Below are 18923 nucleotides of genomic sequence, written 5' to 3'. Positions count from 1 at the left end.
ACGTCGACAGGGTGCCCACGCACACTGCCTGTGAGCTCTCCTGAGGCCCCGGCCTCTGGGCAGGGGCAAACAGCAGAACATCTTGGCAGCAAGTGATCTGGCTGGGGGCTCCTCTCCGCTCTGGAGGCCTGGATACCCGGATTGCGGGTTCTGTTGGGTTCTGTTGCCGGCAGGTGACATCATTTCCTGGGGTTCGTGCTGAGGTCCCTTCCTCAAAACTTCCCAAGGGAATCTCTGGGTTTCTGACTGCTCGACCACCCCCCTTAGGCCATGTGCAGGCACAATGACACCCACACGGCCCAGCCCACAGCCCTGGGGAGGCCTGGGTTCAGCCAGGGCCTGAGCTCCGAGGACCATGCTGCTCTCAGACCAGGCTCCTTCTTCTCATAAGTGGTGTGGCCCTGGACAAGCATATGCCCCTCAGGGTTGCCCCAGTCTCTCCATCTGCAGAGTGGGGGTCATTCTCCCATCTGCTTCCTAGGTCTGTCGGCCTACGAGCAGCTCCATGCCTTTCCACCTGGGGCCGATATCACGTGGAGCTCGTGCGCTGAGACTTCAGAAAGAAAGATTCCATCCAGGGCTGACACAGCACAGAATGGGGCAGAACGAGGCCTGGATGCGCCGTGGAACCCAGGAAAAGGCACTCCCCCTCCTGACTGTTTTGAGACCCCGCATCCAAGTTGGAGGACCAAAAGGAAGACTCGAAGGTCTCCCTCTCTTATAGAAAAGAGTAGCCAACTTTCTGGTCCTCTGTTTCCATTGAGATTCTGTTCAAGGGTCCCAGCTCGGCTTCTGCGGGTGGCTGAGCTTCTAATGGCTCCCTGCGTTCTTGTCTTTTCCTCTCCAAACCTTCCGTCCTTTTCCCCCTTCTGGGGTGGAAGGGCGCTGTCATTGCTTCTACCTTCGAGACAGATTGAGGAAAAGTCTGGACCATCGACTCCTTTCCTCTCTTTGGTTCCGTGTCTCTCTCTGGCTGTGTCCCTCTCTTTTCCTTTCTCAATTCCGTCTGTGTCTTCCTCTTTCTCTCTCGTGTGTGGATGGATGGATGGATGCTAGGGATGCACATGTATATGATTAGATGAGGGTTATGTTTTAGGGATAGGTTAGAGGGAGAGAAAGGCTTTAGGTCAGAGTTGGTCATGGGGGAAGGGTCAAGGGTGGTGGTGGTGTTTCTTGGAATCTGAGTGCTGTGCATTCTTCGTCTCTTTCCATATGAACCCCTTCTCAGATACACCACTTGCAAGGAGTCTCTCGTGTTCCGTTTCCTATCTTTTGCATTTGTGAATGCTTAGCTTCTCCGTTGTGAAGAGGTTCCATTGGATGGAAACCCAGTGGTGTACTTCGTTTACCTCTTTCCCTTACTTGAAGAGACCCATTTCGACCTCCGCCCAGCAAATGGCAAGGAGACTCTGATGTTAAGGAGCCTTTGACCTACGCTTCTTTCTAGCTATCTCATGACATCAGTCTTTAGGGTGAGGTTTTTCCCCGATATTGAGGTGGTATGAGATCAAACCCAATAGCGTTCTTCAGATGTAGCTGTCTGGTTTTCCCATGGACATTGATTGAAGAGGCTTTCTTGTTCCCATTTGGATATTCTCCCCGTCTGTGTCAGAGATGAGTTGACCATGGATGCTGGGGTTTGTTTCTGGACCCTCAACTTTATTCCATCGATCTGGATCTGTGTGTGTTGTTGTATTCCCAATAGCATACTGTCCTGCTGCTGCTGCTGCGGCTAAGTCACTTCAGTCGTGTCTGACTCTGCATGACCCCGTGGCCTGCAGCCTACCAGGCTCCTCCGTCCAGGACATTTTCCAGGCAAGAGTACTGGAGTGGGTCGCCATTGCCTCCTCCGATACTCTCCTGAGGATCCTAGTTTGGTCGTCTAATTTCCTTTCACACAACCTTGGATGTCCGTATCGGGGCTTTTTCGTCGGATTGTATTGACAATGTAGGCTCTTTTCTGTTTCCGTACCCCTTTTGCAATTCTTTGTTCGGTGCGAAAATGCATTGGCATTTTGGGAGGAATAGCATGGAAGCTGTGGATTGCCATGTGGGGCTGTGACATGATTTTCCCAATAGGAATTCTTTCAAGCCCTGAGCACAGCTTCTCTTTCCAGTGATTGGTGTGGGCTTGATCTTCCTCCTTCCATCTCTCGCCGTTTTGTGAGAACAGGTCCATCCTTCCCTTCTGGGGTAGATGGACTCGTGGATATCACTTCAGTGAATGGCATTGTCAGTGGGGGTGATAATTCCCTTCTCATTGGAAGACTTTGCTGTGAGTATTAGAAATGCAAGTGACTTCTCTTCCCCTTCCTCCCTGTCCATGTCTCAGAGCCACCGGGAAACAGAGGCCTCATCCACGGTCACACAGGCCTGAGGGGGTGCAACTAGACTGTTGTTTCTTCAGGCCCTCAGTGCTGGACATCATCCGGGATACTCTGTGTGTGTCTTCCTCCGTCTGGTGTCCCTTCAGACCTTTCCCTAGTTTTCACAGGCTTGTTGTGTTGGCGTTCTTTGTCTGTTTGGAGACACATCCTTGATAAGCTTTGTGTTTCCACTCATTCGTCTCGCGATGTATGACCTGTCTTTTGCTTTTGTAATGAGGTCTTTCCCACAGTAGATATCTTTGATTTTGCAAAGTCCACTGTATTCTCTGGGTTTTTTTTGTGGACTGCCTTTTAGTTTTGTGTGTGAAGACTCAAAGCACGTGTCCGGTTTCTGCTCATTGTTCTTCTAGATTTGTGACAAGTTTTCATGGAAAGTTTGTCTAGGGATAACTGGAAGTGAACTCGGTGTAAGGTGTCAAGTCTCCATCTCCATTCATGTCATCCCCTGCAGTTTCCAATTCCCTGTTCCTGAGTGGTTTTGGAGATCTTGTGGGAAGGTTGGTTGCATTGGAGTTTGCATTTCCACCTTGATTCGATTCACACTGTTCTGCCCTCAGGGACACTGTCAAGGGGGAGTGAGGAGCAGCCTGCACTTCCAGCAGTGACCACACGGTGGGGCGAGTGCTGCTCTCCCCTCTGGGAGCCCCAGGCCACAGGCATCCCAGTGAGGAGCCAGCTCTGTGCTCAGCTGAAAGGAGTTAGTCTCTCAGGAGCCTCGGAGCCCTTGCCTTTGGATCACCCAGGGTGGGCATTTACTGGGACAGAAAAAATTGCCCTGAATTCCATGGACGGAAGAGCCTGGCTGTGTAGAGTTGGTGAGTTGCCGTGAATCAGACACAACTGAGGACACAAAAATTCAATAGATTGAAACACATTTTGGGGGTGGGGGGGAGTGAAAGTGGGTGATGTGGGTTTTTTTGTCTTATATAATAGCCAAGGGAAATCTAGTTTAAACCTAAATTCACATAGATGGGAAAGGTATAGCTCTCCGTCACCCTATTTAAAAAAAAAAAAAACTACTAAACTTTTCTCAAAGTTTATTTAGTAGCTTCCTTGAGCAGTTTATTGTGGAGCATTTTTTTTTTTCTGTGACATTGGCCTCATTAAAAATTATGGTTTGCCTTTAGTGGATAATTTTGTTCATTGGTTTCTTAGAGAACCTTGGTAATCTTTGAGTTTCCTGGGGAGTATGGTCACATGACCTGGCCCTGGCCAATCGGTGCGTTCCACCTCCCTGGCCACTGTGATTGGCTCCGGGCTGGGGCAGTGCCCAATCGGGGCCCAGGGCCGGGCCTCACGTTGGAAGCCAGGGGAAGACGAGCTCTCGTCCTGCTGGGGTAGGGGAAGGGGTGGGGCCGGGGGAGGTCAGGCTCCAGCAGTGGGAGGGGCTTGAGGTCCGCCTGCGGCAGTTGGTGACGTTCCTGCTCCCCTCAGGGCAGAGCCGCCGGCCTGAGAATGAGGGCGCTGCTGAGCCCAGGGCCTGGGATGGCCCGTTGCTGCTGTGGTCCCAGAGCTCCACACGAGACCTGAGGGAAGCCGTCTGCCCGTGAGTCCTCTCCCGCTTGTCTGTCAGCTTGTTTGAAGCATGCTGGGTTTTCTGCCCAGCTGGCTAAGGGGAGTCCCTGGAAATGCAAGGGTGTGGGTTTTGGCAGACTTCAGGGAAGACATGCCAGATGAGCCTGGGAGACTCCAGCTTAAGCTGGATTCAGGAGATATCTCTTCGGGCCAGCTAGTAATTGTAGGATAAGCCTAATGAGTCTTCACAGGATGAAGAGAGTAACGTGCCAAGGTAGCAATTGATGTCCTCATTCGAGAGGATGAAGCTGGTGCTCAGAGAAGGGGGGAACTTGGCCACAGCAAGGAGGTGTGCACCCAGACAGAACCCCCCAGATCCGGCCATTGGAGCTCAGGGAGGCCACTGGTGTGGCTTGTCCCTGTGGCAGGGCCCGAGGCAGGCAGCCCACCCTGATTCCTGCGGGGGCCTGACTTGGGAAGTGCCATCTGGTAGCTTTGAGACTCACCAAACCAAATTGCACTGGAGAGAGGAGGGACACCTTCCTTCATCCACCCCCCACCCCCGCCGGATTCCCACATACCCTGACCCCTTTCTCTCGATTTCGGAGCCATTTCCAGAGTCCCGCTCATATGACCTCATTTGAAGTGCACTGTGGACGGGCTGCCATCTGCAGCTGCTACCACAGCAGCCAAGGGCTTTAGCTCCCGACTACCTCCCTTCCTTTGGAACTTGGGGGCCCTCTACTCCCCACTTGCACACCACAGACCTTTGCTGAGGATTGTGGGGACCCTCACTCAGTTTGCAGCACGTTGTAGCCATCCCTGTCCTCCCTTGAAACTCAGCTTGTGAGCTCCTTTGGAGCAGCGTGGCCCACCTGGCTGCAACGGAAGAGACACAGCTGACAGTGAAACAACAGCTTAGATCTGAGAGCCGGAAAGCTCTGTCAAAAGGGACCTCCCTCTTCACACCGTAGAGGCTGTAGGAGCCGCCAGGCTTTCGGAACCAGTGCTGGGGCCAAAATGACTCCACAGCTGTTTTCCTTCCTGGGGAGGGTTCTGGCTCGAGTGGGAATGGCTCAAGTCTCCTAAGGTTCTGAAAGCCCACTGTGTGCAGATTCACGGTACACAGAGAGGAAAAGGTGGAGTCCTAGCCTGGAGGTGGTCACAGCTCACGGATGAGCCAGGCAGGCAGGCAGGCAGGGCATGAGAACACCTGAGCTGCCTTCATGAGTGAATGGTGTGGGGGCAGAGGAAGAGAAGCCGGTCTGCTCCCTCGTGTGGTGCCCAGGGCAGGTTGTCCCCAGAGGAAACCCTTACGACGGTGAGGACTATCACTGCTGTTTCCCAAGGGGTTCCGTCGGTGCGTGTCTTCCCCGGAGCGGTCAGGCCGTCTCTCAAGTACACTGGCCATGGGCATTGCCTCTCCTTGGAACTTCCCATGTGTTTCTCTTTTTTATGGAACAGTGATTTTCTAGAGTGGTTCTGGGCCACAAGGATGTTGGGTCATTTTCTAGCCTTCTGTCATGAAGAACGCTTTCCTGGGCATGGGGGTGGTTTGTTGTTCCAGCTCCCTTTCTTGGCTTCTTTTGGGAGCTGGTGCAACAAGAGGAGCTCAGCCTCTGCCTTCTGGCTGAGATGTCACCCTTCAAACAGCAATGCCTGCCTGGAGATAATGATGGCAGTTGCCAAAAGGGCTTCGTTTGGCACATGGTATCTTGAAAGGACGTACACCGTCCTTTCAGCTATCAAAGGCTAGTTCAAATGACATAAAAATGAGAACTCTCCAATGGAGTCTTACAGTAGGTGGAGAGTCCGAAAAACACTCCTTCAGTCATTTCGCTGAGAGTCACTGATTGGGGACACCAAGAATATAGGAAGGAATGCAGAAAGAAAAGATGAAATTGTGTTCAGGATCGGGGGGAGGGATGAACAGGGCGTGCTTGCCTTGAATCCAGGCTTTGTTGGGGGGTGGGGCATAAAGATGGAACGGGTCTGAAACTACAAAGTGGTGATGGTAACACAGTATCACCAGAGTTACACAACAGTGTTCCCAGATTGCAACAATGATGAAAAAGTTTACTAATCCCAACTTAACCAACAAAAATACAGGAAACCATACAAAAAATAAAACATCACCAGAAAGGTGGAAACAAACCACATGCAAAGCAGTTCAGGGGAAAGGAACTCCATGTCCCCTGGGGGCAGACCGAGTTGCCGGCATCCACGGTGAGCAGACAGGGATGGAGGCTGCAGAGCCGACCGCTCCCCTGGACGTGGTGTTTCCGGTAAGGGCTCTGGGTCTCTGTCCAGAGCGGGGGCTCTTTCTCCCTGCAGGGCTGGGTGAGTCATCGTGGGCATCTGGGTGTTGCGCGGGAGCCAGGGCAGGCTCTCCCTGCCGAGGCGGTGACTCTTCCTCTGCCTCGGGTTCTCTTGCTAAAGCCCGAGCAGGTAGAGGTGCACGTGGAGGTGGAGGTTCTCGCTGAGGGGGTGGGACATCAGTGCCTGGGGCTGGGGGTCCTGCAGGCACGGAGATCCGATCTGCCCGGTGTGCTGGCCAGTACCCAGCTGGCCTGGTGTCTCTGCGAGGGCAAGTCTCGCTTCTCCATCTGCCCTCGGTGGATCCCTGGGTCCTGCACCTGGAGCCACCACCTGTGTGGGGACAGGTCTGGGAAGTGGAGCCTGGTTCCAGTTGGAGGCCAGTGCTAGAGCTGGGGGAGAAGCAAAGTTTGCCCACAGGCCAGCCTTGGCATGTGCGTACCCCGGGACAGAAACGTTCCAAGAGGTTCCCAAAGAATACCCAGCGTCAGATGTCTTTTGGGACTGAAGTGTGCAAGATGGGGGGCGGGGGGTGTGAGGCCAGCGCTTGCTGCAGGCCCAGCAGCAGCTTTCGAGGACTCGTCCCTGTGTAGCTCAGCACCCCTCCCCACACACTCCCGTGCACCAGCCCCAGCGTCCTCACCTCTGTGCTGTGGCGTGCTGGGCTCCAGGTCCTCCTGGTGCCTCAGAGGCCGGGGTTCTCTGGACTCTGGGTCGGAGCCGGGTGTGCTGAGCTCCGTGGAAGCCTCAGACTGGGCCGCCGGCTGTATCCTGGGCGGTGTCTCGGCAGCAGGCCTTCCCCACCTCCGCGTCTCCCCCGGTGGGGCTGATGCCTCCGTGGGCACGCTGACCTGGAGCCTGCACTGGGCCTCACGGGCGGGCGGGTGGTGCTCCGACCCCTCCCTCTGGGAGCTGGATGGGGTGTCCCCGTCCTCGGCCTCATCACGTGGGAAGCTCTGCAACGACAGTGACCGTCAGCCAGCCATGCTGGGAGTTTTCCGAGCTGGGCCTGGCCAGTGGAGCCGCTGCTTCTGCCTGCTCGAACTTCTCTTCCCAGAAGGGTCAGAGACGTGTGTCTGCTCAGATCCCCACCCGGGAGGAAAGAGACCCATCTGAGGGTGTGAGGTCAGCCTGGCCGGTCGGCGCTGCCCACACTCTCCCCATCCCGCCCAGCCTGCTCTCCCCTGGGGTGTGGACACAACTTGTCCACAGGCTTCTGACCCCACATCCGCCTGGGCTTCCTTGAGGGAGACACAGCCCGAGAAACCCGCATCCCCACACACAGGCAAAGGACCCGGTGTTTCCGGGTGGCATGGGAGAGGTGGCCTGGCCCGGCCTGGGGCTCCCCGTGTTACCTTTCTGTTTCTCCGGGCAAAGGGCCAGAGGCCTCTCGGGGGTGTCCTGAGCCAACGTCGACAGGGTGCCCACGCACACTGCCTGTGAGCTCTCCTGAGGCCCCGGCCTCTGGGCAGGGGCAAACAGCAGAACATCTTGGCAGCAAGTGATCTGGCTGGGGGCTCCTCTCCGCTCTGGAGGCCTGGATACCCGGATTGCGGGTTCTGTTGGGTTCTGTTGCCGGCAGGTGACATCATTTCCTGGGGTTCGTGCTGAGGTCCCTTCCTCAAAACTTCCCAAGGGAATCTCTGGGTTTCTGACTGCTCGACCACCCCCCTTAGGCCATGTGCAGGCACAATGACACCCACACGGCCCAGCCCACAGCCCTGGGGAGGCCTGGGTTCAGCCAGGGCCTGAGCTCCGAGGACCATGCTGCTCTCAGACCAGGCTCCTTCTTCTCATAAGTGGTGTGGCCCTGGACAAGCATATGCCCCTCAGGGTTGCCCCAGTCTCTCCATCTGCAGAGTGGGGGTCATTCTCCCATCTGCTTCCTAGGTCTGTCGGCCTACGAGCAGCTCCATGCCTTTCCACCTGGGGCCGATATCACGTGGAGCTCGTGCGCTGAGACTTCAGAAAGAAAGATTCCATCCAGGGCTGACACAGCACAGAATGGGGCAGAACGAGGCCTGGATGCGCCGTGGAACCCAGGAAAAGGCACTCCCCCTCCTGACTGTTTTGAGACCCCGCATCCAAGTTGGAGGACCAAAAGGAAGACTCGAAGGTCTCCCTCTCTTATAGAAAAGAGTAGCCAACTTTCTGGTCCTCTGTTTCCATTGAGATTCTGTTCAAGGGTCCCAGCTCGGCTTCTGCGGGTGGCTGAGCTTCTAATGGCTCCCTGCGTTCTTGTCTTTTCCTCTCCAAACCTTCCGTCCTTTTCCCCCTTCTGGGGTGGAAGGGCGCTGTCATTGCTTCTACCTTCGAGACAGATTGAGGAAAAGTCTGGACCATCGACTCCTTTCCTCTCTTTGGTTCCGTGTCTCTCTCTGGCTGTGTCCCTCTCTTTTCCTTTCTCAATTCCGTCTGTGTCTTCCTCTTTCTCTCTCGTGTGTGGATGGATGGATGGATGCTAGGGATGCACATGTATATGATTAGATGAGGGTTATGTTTTAGGGATAGGTTAGAGGGAGAGAAAGGCTTTAGGTCAGAGTTGGTCATGGGGGAAGGGTCAAGGGTGGTGGTGGTGTTTCTTGGAATCTGAGTGCTGTGCATTCTTCGTCTCTTTCCATATGAACCCCTTCTCAGATACACCACTTGCAAGGAGTCTCTCGTGTTCCGTTTCCTATCTTTTGCATTTGTGAATGCTTAGCTTCTCCGTTGTGAAGAGGTTCCATTGGATGGAAACCCAGTGGTGTACTTCGTTTACCTCTTTCCCTTACTTGAAGAGACCCATTTCGACCTCCGCCCAGCAAATGGCAAGGAGACTCTGATGTTAAGGAGCCTTTGACCTACGCTTCTTTCTAGCTATCTCATGACATCAGTCTTTAGGGTGAGGTTTTTCCCCGATATTGAGGTGGTATGAGATCAAACCCAATAGCGTTCTTCAGATGTAGCTGTCTGGTTTTCCCATGGACATTGATTGAAGAGGCTTTCTTGTTCCCATTTGGATATTCTCCCCGTCTGTGTCAGAGATGAGTTGACCATGGATGCTGGGGTTTGTTTCTGGACCCTCAACTTTATTCCATCGATCTGGATCTGTGTGTGTTGTTGTATTCCCAATAGCATACTGTCCTGCTGCTGCTGCTGCGGCTAAGTCACTTCAGTCGTGTCTGACTCTGCATGACCCCGTGGCCTGCAGCCTACCAGGCTCCTCCGTCCAGGACATTTTCCAGGCAAGAGTACTGGAGTGGGTCGCCATTGCCTCCTCCGATACTCTCCTGAGGATCCTAGTTTGGTCGTCTAATTTCCTTTCACACAACCTTGGATGTCCGTATCGGGGCTTTTTCGTCGGATTGTATTGACAATGTAGGCTCTTTTCTGTTTCCGTACCCCTTTTGCAATTCTTTGTTCGGTGCGAAAATGCATTGGCATTTTGGGAGGAATAGCATGGAAGCTGTGGATTGCCATGTGGGGCTGTGACATGATTTTCCCAATAGGAATTCTTTCAAGCCCTGAGCACAGCTTCTCTTTCCAGTGATTGGTGTGGGCTTGATCTTCCTCCTTCCATCTCTCGCCGTTTTGTGAGAACAGGTCCATCCTTCCCTTCTGGGGTAGATGGACTCGTGGATATCACTTCAGTGAATGGCATTGTCAGTGGGGGTGATAATTCCCTTCTCATTGGAAGACTTTGCTGTGAGTATTAGAAACGCAAGTGACTTCTCTTCCCCTTCCTCCCTGTCCATGTCTCAGAGCCACCGGGAAACAGAGGCCTCATCCACGGTCACACAGGCCTGAGGGGGTGCAACTAGACTGTTGTTTCTTCAGGCCCTCAGTGCTGGACATCATCCGGGATACTCTGTGTGTGTCTTCCTCCGTCTGGTGTCCCTTCAGACCTTTCCCTAGTTTTCACAGGCTTGTTGTGTTGGCGTTCTTTGTCTGTTTGGAGACACATCCTTGATAAGCTTTGTGTTTCCACTCATTCGTCTCGCGATGTATGACCTGTCTTTTGCTTTTGTAATGAGGTCTTTCCCACAGTAGATATCTTTGATTTTGCAAAGTCCACTGTATTCTCTGGGTTTTTTTTGTGGACTGCCTTTTAGTTTTGTGTGTGAAGACTCAAAGCACGTGTCCGGTTTCTGCTCATTGTTCTTCTAGATTTGTGACAAGTTTTCATGGAAAGTTTGTCTAGGGATAACTGGAAGTGAACTCGGTGTAAGGTGTCAAGTCTCCATCTCCATTCATGTCATCCCCTGCAGTTTCCAATTCCCTGTTCCTGAGTGGTTTTGGAGATCTTGTGGGAAGGTTGGTTGCATTGGAGTTTGCATTTCCACCTTGATTCGATTCACACTGTTCTGCCCTCAGGGACACTGTCAAGGGGGAGTGAGGAGCAGCCTGCACTTCCAGCAGTGACCACACGGTGGGGCGAGTGCTGCTCTCCCCTCTGGGAGCCCCAGGCCACAGGCATCCCAGTGAGGAGCCAGCTCTGTGCTCAGCTGAAAGGAGTTAGTCTCTCAGGAGCCTCGGAGCCCTTGCCTTTGGATCACCCAGGGTGGGCATTTACTGGGACAGAAAAAATTGCCCTGAATTCCATGGACGGAAGAGCCTGGCTGTGTAGAGTTGGTGAGTTGCCGTGAATCAGACACAACTGAGGACACAAAAATTCAATAGATTGAAACACATTTTGGGGGTGGGGGGGAGTGAAAGTGGGTGATGTGGGTTTTTTTGTCTTATATAATAGCCAAGGGAAATCTAGTTTAAACCTAAATTCACATAGATGGGAAAGGTATAGCTCTCCGTCACCCTATTTTAAAAAAAACAAAACTACTAAACTTTTCTCAAAGTTTATTTAGTAGCTTCCTTGAGCAGTTTATTGTGGAGCATTTTTTTTTTTCTGTGACATTGGCCTCATTAAAAATTATGGTTTGCCTTTAGTGGATAATTTTGTTCATTGGTTTCTTAGAGAACCTTGGTAATCTTTGAGTTTCCTGGGGAGTATGGTCACATGACCTGGCCCTGGCCAATCGGTGCGTTCCACCTCCCTGGCCACTGTGATTGGCTCCGGGCTGGGGCAGTGCCCAATCGGGGCCCAGGGCCGGGCCTCACGTTGGAAGCCAGGGGAAGACGAGCTCTCGTCCTGCTGGGGTAGGGGAAGGGGTGGGGCCGGGGGAGGTCAGGCTCCAGCAGTGGGAGGGGCTTGAGGTCCGCCTGCGGCAGTTGGTGACGTTCCTGCTCCCCTCAGGGCAGAGCCGCCGGCCTGAGAATGAGGGCGCTGCTGAGCCCAGGGCCTGGGATGGCCCGTTGCTGCTGTGGTCCCAGAGCTCCACACGAGACCTGAGGGAAGCCGTCTGCCCGTGAGTCCTCTCCCGCTTGTCTGTCAGCTTGTTTGAAGCATGCTGGGTTTTCTGCCCAGCTGGCTAAGGGGAGTCCCTGGAAATGCAAGGGTGTGGGTTTTGGCAGACTTCAGGGAAGACATGCCAGATGAGCCTGGGAGACTCCAGCTTAAGCTGGATTCAGGAGATATCTCTTCGGGCCAGCTAGTAATTGTAGGATAAGCCTAATGAGTCTTCACAGGATGAAGAGAGTAACGTGCCAAGGTAGCAATTGATGTCCTCATTCGAGAGGATGAAGCTGGTGCTCAGAGAAGGGGGGAACTTGGCCACAGCAAGGAGGTGTGCACCCAGACAGAACCCCCCAGATCCGGCCATTGGAGCTCAGGGAGGCCACTGGTGTGGCTTGTCCCTGTGGCAGGGCCCGAGGCAGGCAGCCCACCCTGATTCCTGCGGGGGCCTGACTTGGGAAGTGCCATCTGGTAGCTTTGAGACTCACCAAACCAAATTGCACTGGAGAGAGGAGGGACACCTTCCTTCATCCACCCCCCACCCCCGCCGGATTCCCACATACCCTGACCCCTTTCTCTCGATTTCGGAGCCATTTCCAGAGTCCCGCTCATATGACCTCATTTGAAGTGCACTGTGGACGGGCTGCCATCTGCAGCTGCTACCACAGCAGCCAAGGGCTTTAGCTCCCGACTACCTCCCTTCCTTTGGAACTTGGGGGCCCTCTACTCCCCACTTGCACACCACAGACCTTTGCTGAGGATTGTGGGGACCCTCACTCAGTTTGCAGCACGTTGTAGCCATCCCTGTCCTCCCTTGAAACTCAGCTTGTGAGCTCCTTTGGAGCAGCGTGGCCCACCTGGCTGCAACGGAAGAGACACAGCTGACAGTGAAACAACAGCTTAGATCTGAGAGCCGGAAAGCTCTGTCAAAAGGGACCTCCCTCTTCACACCGTAGAGGCTGTAGGAGCCGCCAGGCTTTCGGAACCAGTGCTGGGGCCAAAATGACTCCACAGCTGTTTTCCTTCCTGGGGAGGGTTCTGGCTCGAGTGGGAATGGCTCAAGTCTCCTAAGGTTCTGAAAGCCCACTGTGTGCAGATTCACGGTACACAGAGAGGAAAAGGTGGAGTCCTAGCCTGGAGGTGGTCACAGCTCACGGATGAGCCAGGCAGGCAGGCAGGCAGGGCATGAGAACACCTGAGCTGCCTTCATGAGTGAATGGTGTGGGGGCAGAGGAAGAGAAGCCGGTCTGCTCCCTCGTGTGGTGCCCAGGGCAGGTTGTCCCCAGAGGAAACCCTTACGACGGTGAGGACTATCACTGCTGTTTCCCAAGGGGTTCCGTCGGTGCGTGTCTTCCCCGGAGCGGTCAGGCCGTCTCTCAAGTACACTGGCCATGGGCATTGCCTCTCCTTGGAACTTCCCATGTGTTTCTCTTTTTTATGGAACAGTGATTTTCTAGAGTGGTTCTGGGCCACAAGGATGTTGGGTCATTTTCTAGCCTTCTGTCATGAAGAACGCTTTCCTGGGCATGGGGGTGGTTTGTTGTTCCAGCTCCCTTTCTTGGCTTCTTTTGGGAGCTGGTGCAACAAGAGGAGCTCAGCCTCTGCCTTCTGGCTGAGATGTCACCCTTCAAACAGCAATGCCTGCCTGGAGATAATGATGGCAGTTGCCAAAAGGGCTTCGTTTGGCACATGGTATCTTGAAAGGACGTACACCGTCCTTTCAGCTATCAAAGGCTAGTTCAAATGACATAAAAATGAGAACTCTCCAATGGAGTCTTACAGTAGGTGGAGAGTCCGAAAAACACTCCTTCAGTCATTTCGCTGAGAGTCACTGATTGGGGACACCAAGAATATAGGAAGGAATGCAGAAAGAAAAGATGAAATTGTGTTCAGGATCGGGGGGAGGGATGAACAGGGCGTGCTTGCCTTGAATCCAGGCTTTGTTGGGGGGTGGGGCATAAAGATGGAACGGGTCTGAAACTACAAAGTGGTGATGGTAACACAGTATCACCAGAGTTACACAACAGTGTTCCCAGATTGCAACAATGATGAAAAAGTTTACTAATCCCAACTTAACCAACAAAAATACAGGAAACCATACAAAAAATAAAACATCACCAGAAAGGTGGAAACAAACCACATGCAAAGCAGTTCAGGGGAAAGGAACTCCATGTCCCCTGGGGGCAGACCGAGTTGCCGGCATCCACGGTGAGCAGACAGGGATGGAGGCTGCAGAGCCGACCGCTCCCCTGGACGTGGTGTTTCCGGTAAGGGCTCTGGGTCTCTGTCCAGAGCGGGGGCTCTTTCTCCCTGCAGGGCTGGGTGAGTCATCGTGGGCATCTGGGTGTTGCGCGGGAGCCAGGGCAGGCTCTCCCTGCCGAGGCGGTGACTCTTCCTCTGCCTCGGGTTCTCTTGCTAAAGCCCGAGCAGGTAGAGGTGCACGTGGAGGTGGAGGTTCTCGCTGAGGGGGTGGGACATCAGTGCCTGGGGCTGGGGGTCCTGCAGGCACGGAGATCCGATCTGCCCGGTGTGCTGGCCAGTACCCAGCTGGCCTGGTGTCTCTGCGAGGGCAAGTCTCGCTTCTCCATCTGCCCTCGGTGGATCCCTGGGTCCTGCACCTGGAGCCACCACCTGTGTGGGGACAGGTCTGGGAAGTGGAGCCTGGTTCCAGTTGGAGGCCAGTGCTAGAGCTGGGGGAGAAGCAAAGTTTGCCCACAGGCCAGCCTTGGCATGTGCGTACCCCGGGACAGAAACGTTCCAAGAGGTTCCCAAAGAATACCCAGCGTCAGATGTCTTTTGGGACTGAAGTGTGCAAGATGGGGGGCGGGGGGTGTGAGGCCAGCGCTTGCTGCAGGCCCAGCAGCAGCTTTCGAGGACTCGTCCCTGTGTAGCTCAGCACCCCTCCCCACACACTCCCGTGCACCAGCCCCAGCGTCCTCACCTCTGTGCTGTGGCGTGCTGGGCTCCAGGTCCTCCTGGTGCCTCAGAGGCCGGGGTTCTCTGGACTCTGGGTCGGAGCCGGGTGTGCTGAGCTCCGTGGAAGCCTCAGACTGGGCCGCCGGCTGTATCCTGGGCGGTGTCTCGGCAGCAGGCCTTCCCCACCTCCGCGTCTCCCCCGGTGGGGCTGATGCCTCCGTGGGCACGCTGACCTGGAGCCTGCACTGGGCCTCACGGGCGGGCGGGTGGTGCTCCGACCCCTCCCTCTGGGAGCTGGATGGGGTGTCCCCGTCCTCGGCCTCATCACGTGGGAAGCTCTGCAACGACAGTGACCGTCAGCCAGCCATGCTGGGAGTTTTCCGAGCTGGGCCTGGCCAGTGGAGCCGCTGCTTCTGCCTGCTCGAACTTCTCTTCCCAGAAGGGTCAGAGACGTGTGTCTGCTCAGATCCCCACCCGGGAGGAAAGAGACCCATCTGAGGGTGTGAGGTCAGCCTGGCCGGTCGGCGCTGCCCACACTCTCCCCATCCCGCCCAGCCTGCTCTCCCCTGGGGTGTGGACACAACTTGTCCACAGGCTTCTGACCCCACATCCGCCTGGGCTTCCTTGAGGGAGACACAGCCCGAGAAACCCGCATCCCCACACACAGGCAAAGGACCCGGTGTTTCCGGGTGGCATGGGAGAGGTGGCCTGGCCCGGCCTGGGGCTCCCCGTGTTACCTTTCTGTTTCTCCGGGCAAAGGGCCAGAGGCCTCTCGGGGGTGTCCTGAGCCAACGTCGACAGGGTGCCCACGCACACTGCCTGTGAGCTCTCCTGAGGCCCCGGCCTCTGGGCAGGGGCAAACAGCAGAACATCTTGGCAGCAAGTGATCTGGCTGGGGGCTCCTCTCCGCTCTGGAGGCCTGGATACCCGGATTGCGGGTTCTGTTGGGTTCTGTTGCCGGCAGGTGACATCATTTCCTGGGGTTCGTGCTGAGGTCCCTTCCTCAAAACTTCCCAAGGGAATCTCTGGGTTTCTGACTGCTCGACCACCCCCCTTAGGCCATGTGCAGGCACAATGACACCCACACGGCCCAGCCCACAGCCCTGGGGAGGCCTGGGTTCAGCCAGGGCCTGAGCTCCGAGGACCATGCTGCTCTCAGACCAGGCTCCTTCTTCTCATAAGTGGTGTGGCCCTGGACAAGCATATGCCCCTCAGGGTTGCCCCAGTCTCTCCATCTGCAGAGTGGGGGTCATTCTCCCATCTGCTTCCTAGGTCTGTCGGCCTACGAGCAGCTCCATGCCTTTCCACCTGGGGCCGATATCACGTGGAGCTCGTGCGCTGAGACTTCAGAAAGAAAGATTCCATCCAGGGCTGACACAGCACAGAATGGGGCAGAACGAGGCCTGGATGCGCCGTGGAACCCAGGAAAAGGCACTCCCCCTCCTGACTGTTTTGAGACCCCGCATCCAAGTTGGAGGACCAAAAGGAAGACTCGAAGGTCTCCCTCTCTTATAGAAAAGAGTAGCCAACTTTCTGGTCCTCTGTTTCCATTGAGATTCTGTTCAAGGGTCCCAGCTCGGCTTCTGCGGGTGGCTGAGCTTCTAATGGCTCCCTGCGTTCTTGTCTTTTCCTCTCCAAACCTTCCGTCCTTTTCCCCCTTCTGGGGTGGAAGGGCGCTGTCATTGCTTCTACCTTCGAGACAGATTGAGGAAAAGTCTGGACCATCGACTCCTTTCCTCTCTTTGGTTCCGTGTCTCTCTCTGGCTGTGTCCCTCTCTTTTCCTTTCTCAATTCCGTCTGTGTCTTCCTCTTTCTCTCTCGTGTGTGGATGGATGGATGGATGCTAGGGATGCACATGTATATGATTAGATGAGGGTTATGTTTTAGGGATAGGTTAGAGGGAGAGAAAGGCTTTAGGTCAGAGTTGGTCATGGGGGAAGGGTCAAGGGTGGTGGTGGTGTTTCTTGGAATCTGAGTGCTGTGCATTCTTCGTCTCTTTCCATATGAACCCCTTCTCAGATACACCACTTGCAAGGAGTCTCTCGTGTTCCGTTTCCTATCTTTTGCATTTGTGAATGCTTAGCTTCTCCGTTGTGAAGAGGTTCCATTGGATGGAAACCCAGTGGTGTACTTCGTTTACCTCTTTCCCTTACTTGAAGAGACCCATTTCGACCTCCGCCCAGCAAATGGCAAGGAGACTCTGATGTTAAGGAGCCTTTGACCTACGCTTCTTTCTAGCTATCTCATGACATCAGTCTTTAGGGTGAGGTTTTTCCCCGATATTGAGGTGGTATGAGATCAAACCCAATAGCGTTCTTCAGATGTAGCTGTCTGGTTTTCCCATGGACATTGATTGAAGAGGCTTTCTTGTTCCCATTTGGATATTCTCCCCGTCTGTGTCAGAGATGAGTTGACCATGGATGCTGGGGTTTGTTTCTGGACCCTCAACTTTATTCCATCGATCTGGATCTGTGTGTGTTGTTGTATTCCCAATAGCATACTGTCCTGCTGCTGCTGCTGCGGCTAAGTCACTTCAGTCGTGTCTGACTCTGCATGACCCCGTGGCCTGCAGCCTACCAGGCTCCTCCGTCCAGGACATTTTCCAGGCAAGAGTACTGGAGTGGGTCGCCATTGCCTCCTCCGATACTCTCCTGAGGATCCTAGTTTGGTCGTCTAATTTCCTTTCACACAACCTTGGATGTCCGTATCGGGGCTTTTTCGTCGGATTGTATTGACAATGTAGGCTCTTTTCTGTTTCCGTACCCCTTTTGCAATTCTTTGTTCGGTGCGAAAATGCATTGGCATTTTGGGAGGAATAGCATGGAAGCTGTGGATTGCCATGTGGGGCTGTGACATGATTTTCCCAATAGGAATTCTTTCAAGCCCTGAGCACAGCTTCTCTTTCCAGTGATTGGTGTGGGCTTGATCTTCCTCCTTCCATCTCTCGCCGTTTTGTGAGAACAGGTCCATCCTTCCCTTCTGGGGTAGATGGACTCGTGGATATCACTTCAGTGAATGGCATTGTCAGTGGGGGTGATAATTCCCTTCTCATTGGAAGACTTTGCTGTGAGTATTAGAAACGCAAGTGACTTCTCTTCCCCTTCCTCCCTGTCCATGTCTCAGAGCCACCGGGAAACAGAGGCCTCATCCACGGTCACACAGGCCTGAGGGGGTGCAACTAGACTGTTGTTTCTTCAGGCCCTCAGTGCTGGACATCATCCGGGATACTCTGTGTGTGTCTTCCTCCGTCTGGTGTCCCTTCAGACCTTTCCCTAGTTTTCACAGGCTTGTTGTGTTGGCGTTCTTTGTCTGTTTGGAGACACATCCTTGATAAGCTTTGTGTTTCCACTCATTCGTCTCGCGATGTATGACCTGTCTTTTGCTTTTGTAATGAGGTCTTTCCCACAGTAGATATCTTTGATTTTGCAAAGTCCACTGTATTCTCTGGGTTTTTTTTGTGGACTGCCTTTTAGTTTTGTGTGTGAAGACTCAAAGCACGTGTCCGGTTTCTGCTCATTGTTCTTCTAGATTTGTGACAAGTTTTCATGGAAAGTTTGTCTAGGGATAACTGGAAGTGAACTCGGTGTAAGGTGTCAAGTCTCCATCTCCATTCATGTCATCCCCTGCAGTTTCCAATTCCCTGTTCCTGAGTGGTTTTGGAGACCTTGTGGAAGGTTGGTTGCATTGGAGTTTGCATTTCCACCTTGATTCGATTCACACTGTTCTGCCCTCAGGGACACTGTCAAGGGGGAGTGAGGAGCAGCCTGCATTTCCAGCAGTGACCACACGGTGGGGCGAGTGCTGCTCTCCCCTCTGGGAGCCCCAGGCCACAGGCATCCCAGTGAGGAGCCAGCTCTGTGCTCAGCTGAAAGGAGTTAGTCTCTCAGGAGCCTCGGAGCCCTTGCCTTTGGATCACCCAGGGTGGGCATTTACTGGGACAGAAAAAATTGCCCTGAATTCCATGGACGGAAGAGCCTGGCTGTGTAGAGTTGGTGAGTTGCCGTGAATCAGACACAACTGAGGACACAAAAATTCAATAGATTGAAACACATTTTGGGGGTGGGGGGGAGTGAAAGTGGGTGATGTGGGTTTTTTTGTCTTATATAATAGCCAAGGGAAATCTAGTTTAAACCTAAATTCACATAGATGGGAAAGGTATAGCTCTCCGTCACCCTATTTTAAAAAAAACAAAACTACTAAACTTTTCTGAAAGTTTATTTAGTAGCTTCCTTGAGCAGTTTATTGTGGAGCATTTTTTTTTTTCTGTGACATTGGCCTCATTAAAAATTATGGTTTGCCTTTAGTGGATAATTTTGTTCATTGGTTTCTTAGAGAACCTTGGTAATCTTTGAGTTTCCTGGGGAGTATGGTCACATGACCTGGCCCTGGCCAATCGGTGCGTTCCACCTCCCTGGCCACTGTGATTGGCTCCGGGCTGGGGCAGTGCCCAATCGGGGCCC

General features: G+C 53.9%; 1 protein-coding gene and 1 long non-coding RNA gene across 2 annotated transcripts in view; one reads left to right on the top strand and one right to left on the bottom strand.

Moving 5' to 3' along the window:
* Window positions 1-18923, bottom strand: part of LOC145527590 (uncharacterized) — a 123839-nt gene that overhangs the window by 16924 nt on the left and 87992 nt on the right. The gene's annotated exons all lie outside the window — the stretch shown is intronic.
* On the top strand, window positions 9522-13659 carry LOC145527643 (uncharacterized). The gene is made up of 2 exons (XR_014069814.1): window positions 9522-10829; window positions 11449-13659. It is a non-coding gene; the product is annotated as an uncharacterized LOC145527643 (long non-coding RNA).

Source organism: Giraffa tippelskirchi, chromosome 11 (assembly GCF_054371585.1).
Source record: "Giraffa tippelskirchi isolate mGirTip1 chromosome 11, T2T-mGirTip1v1.2.pri, whole genome shotgun sequence".
NCBI lineage: Eukaryota > Metazoa > Chordata > Mammalia > Artiodactyla > Giraffidae > Giraffa > Giraffa tippelskirchi.
This window is presented reverse-complemented; position numbering and strand designations above follow the sequence as displayed.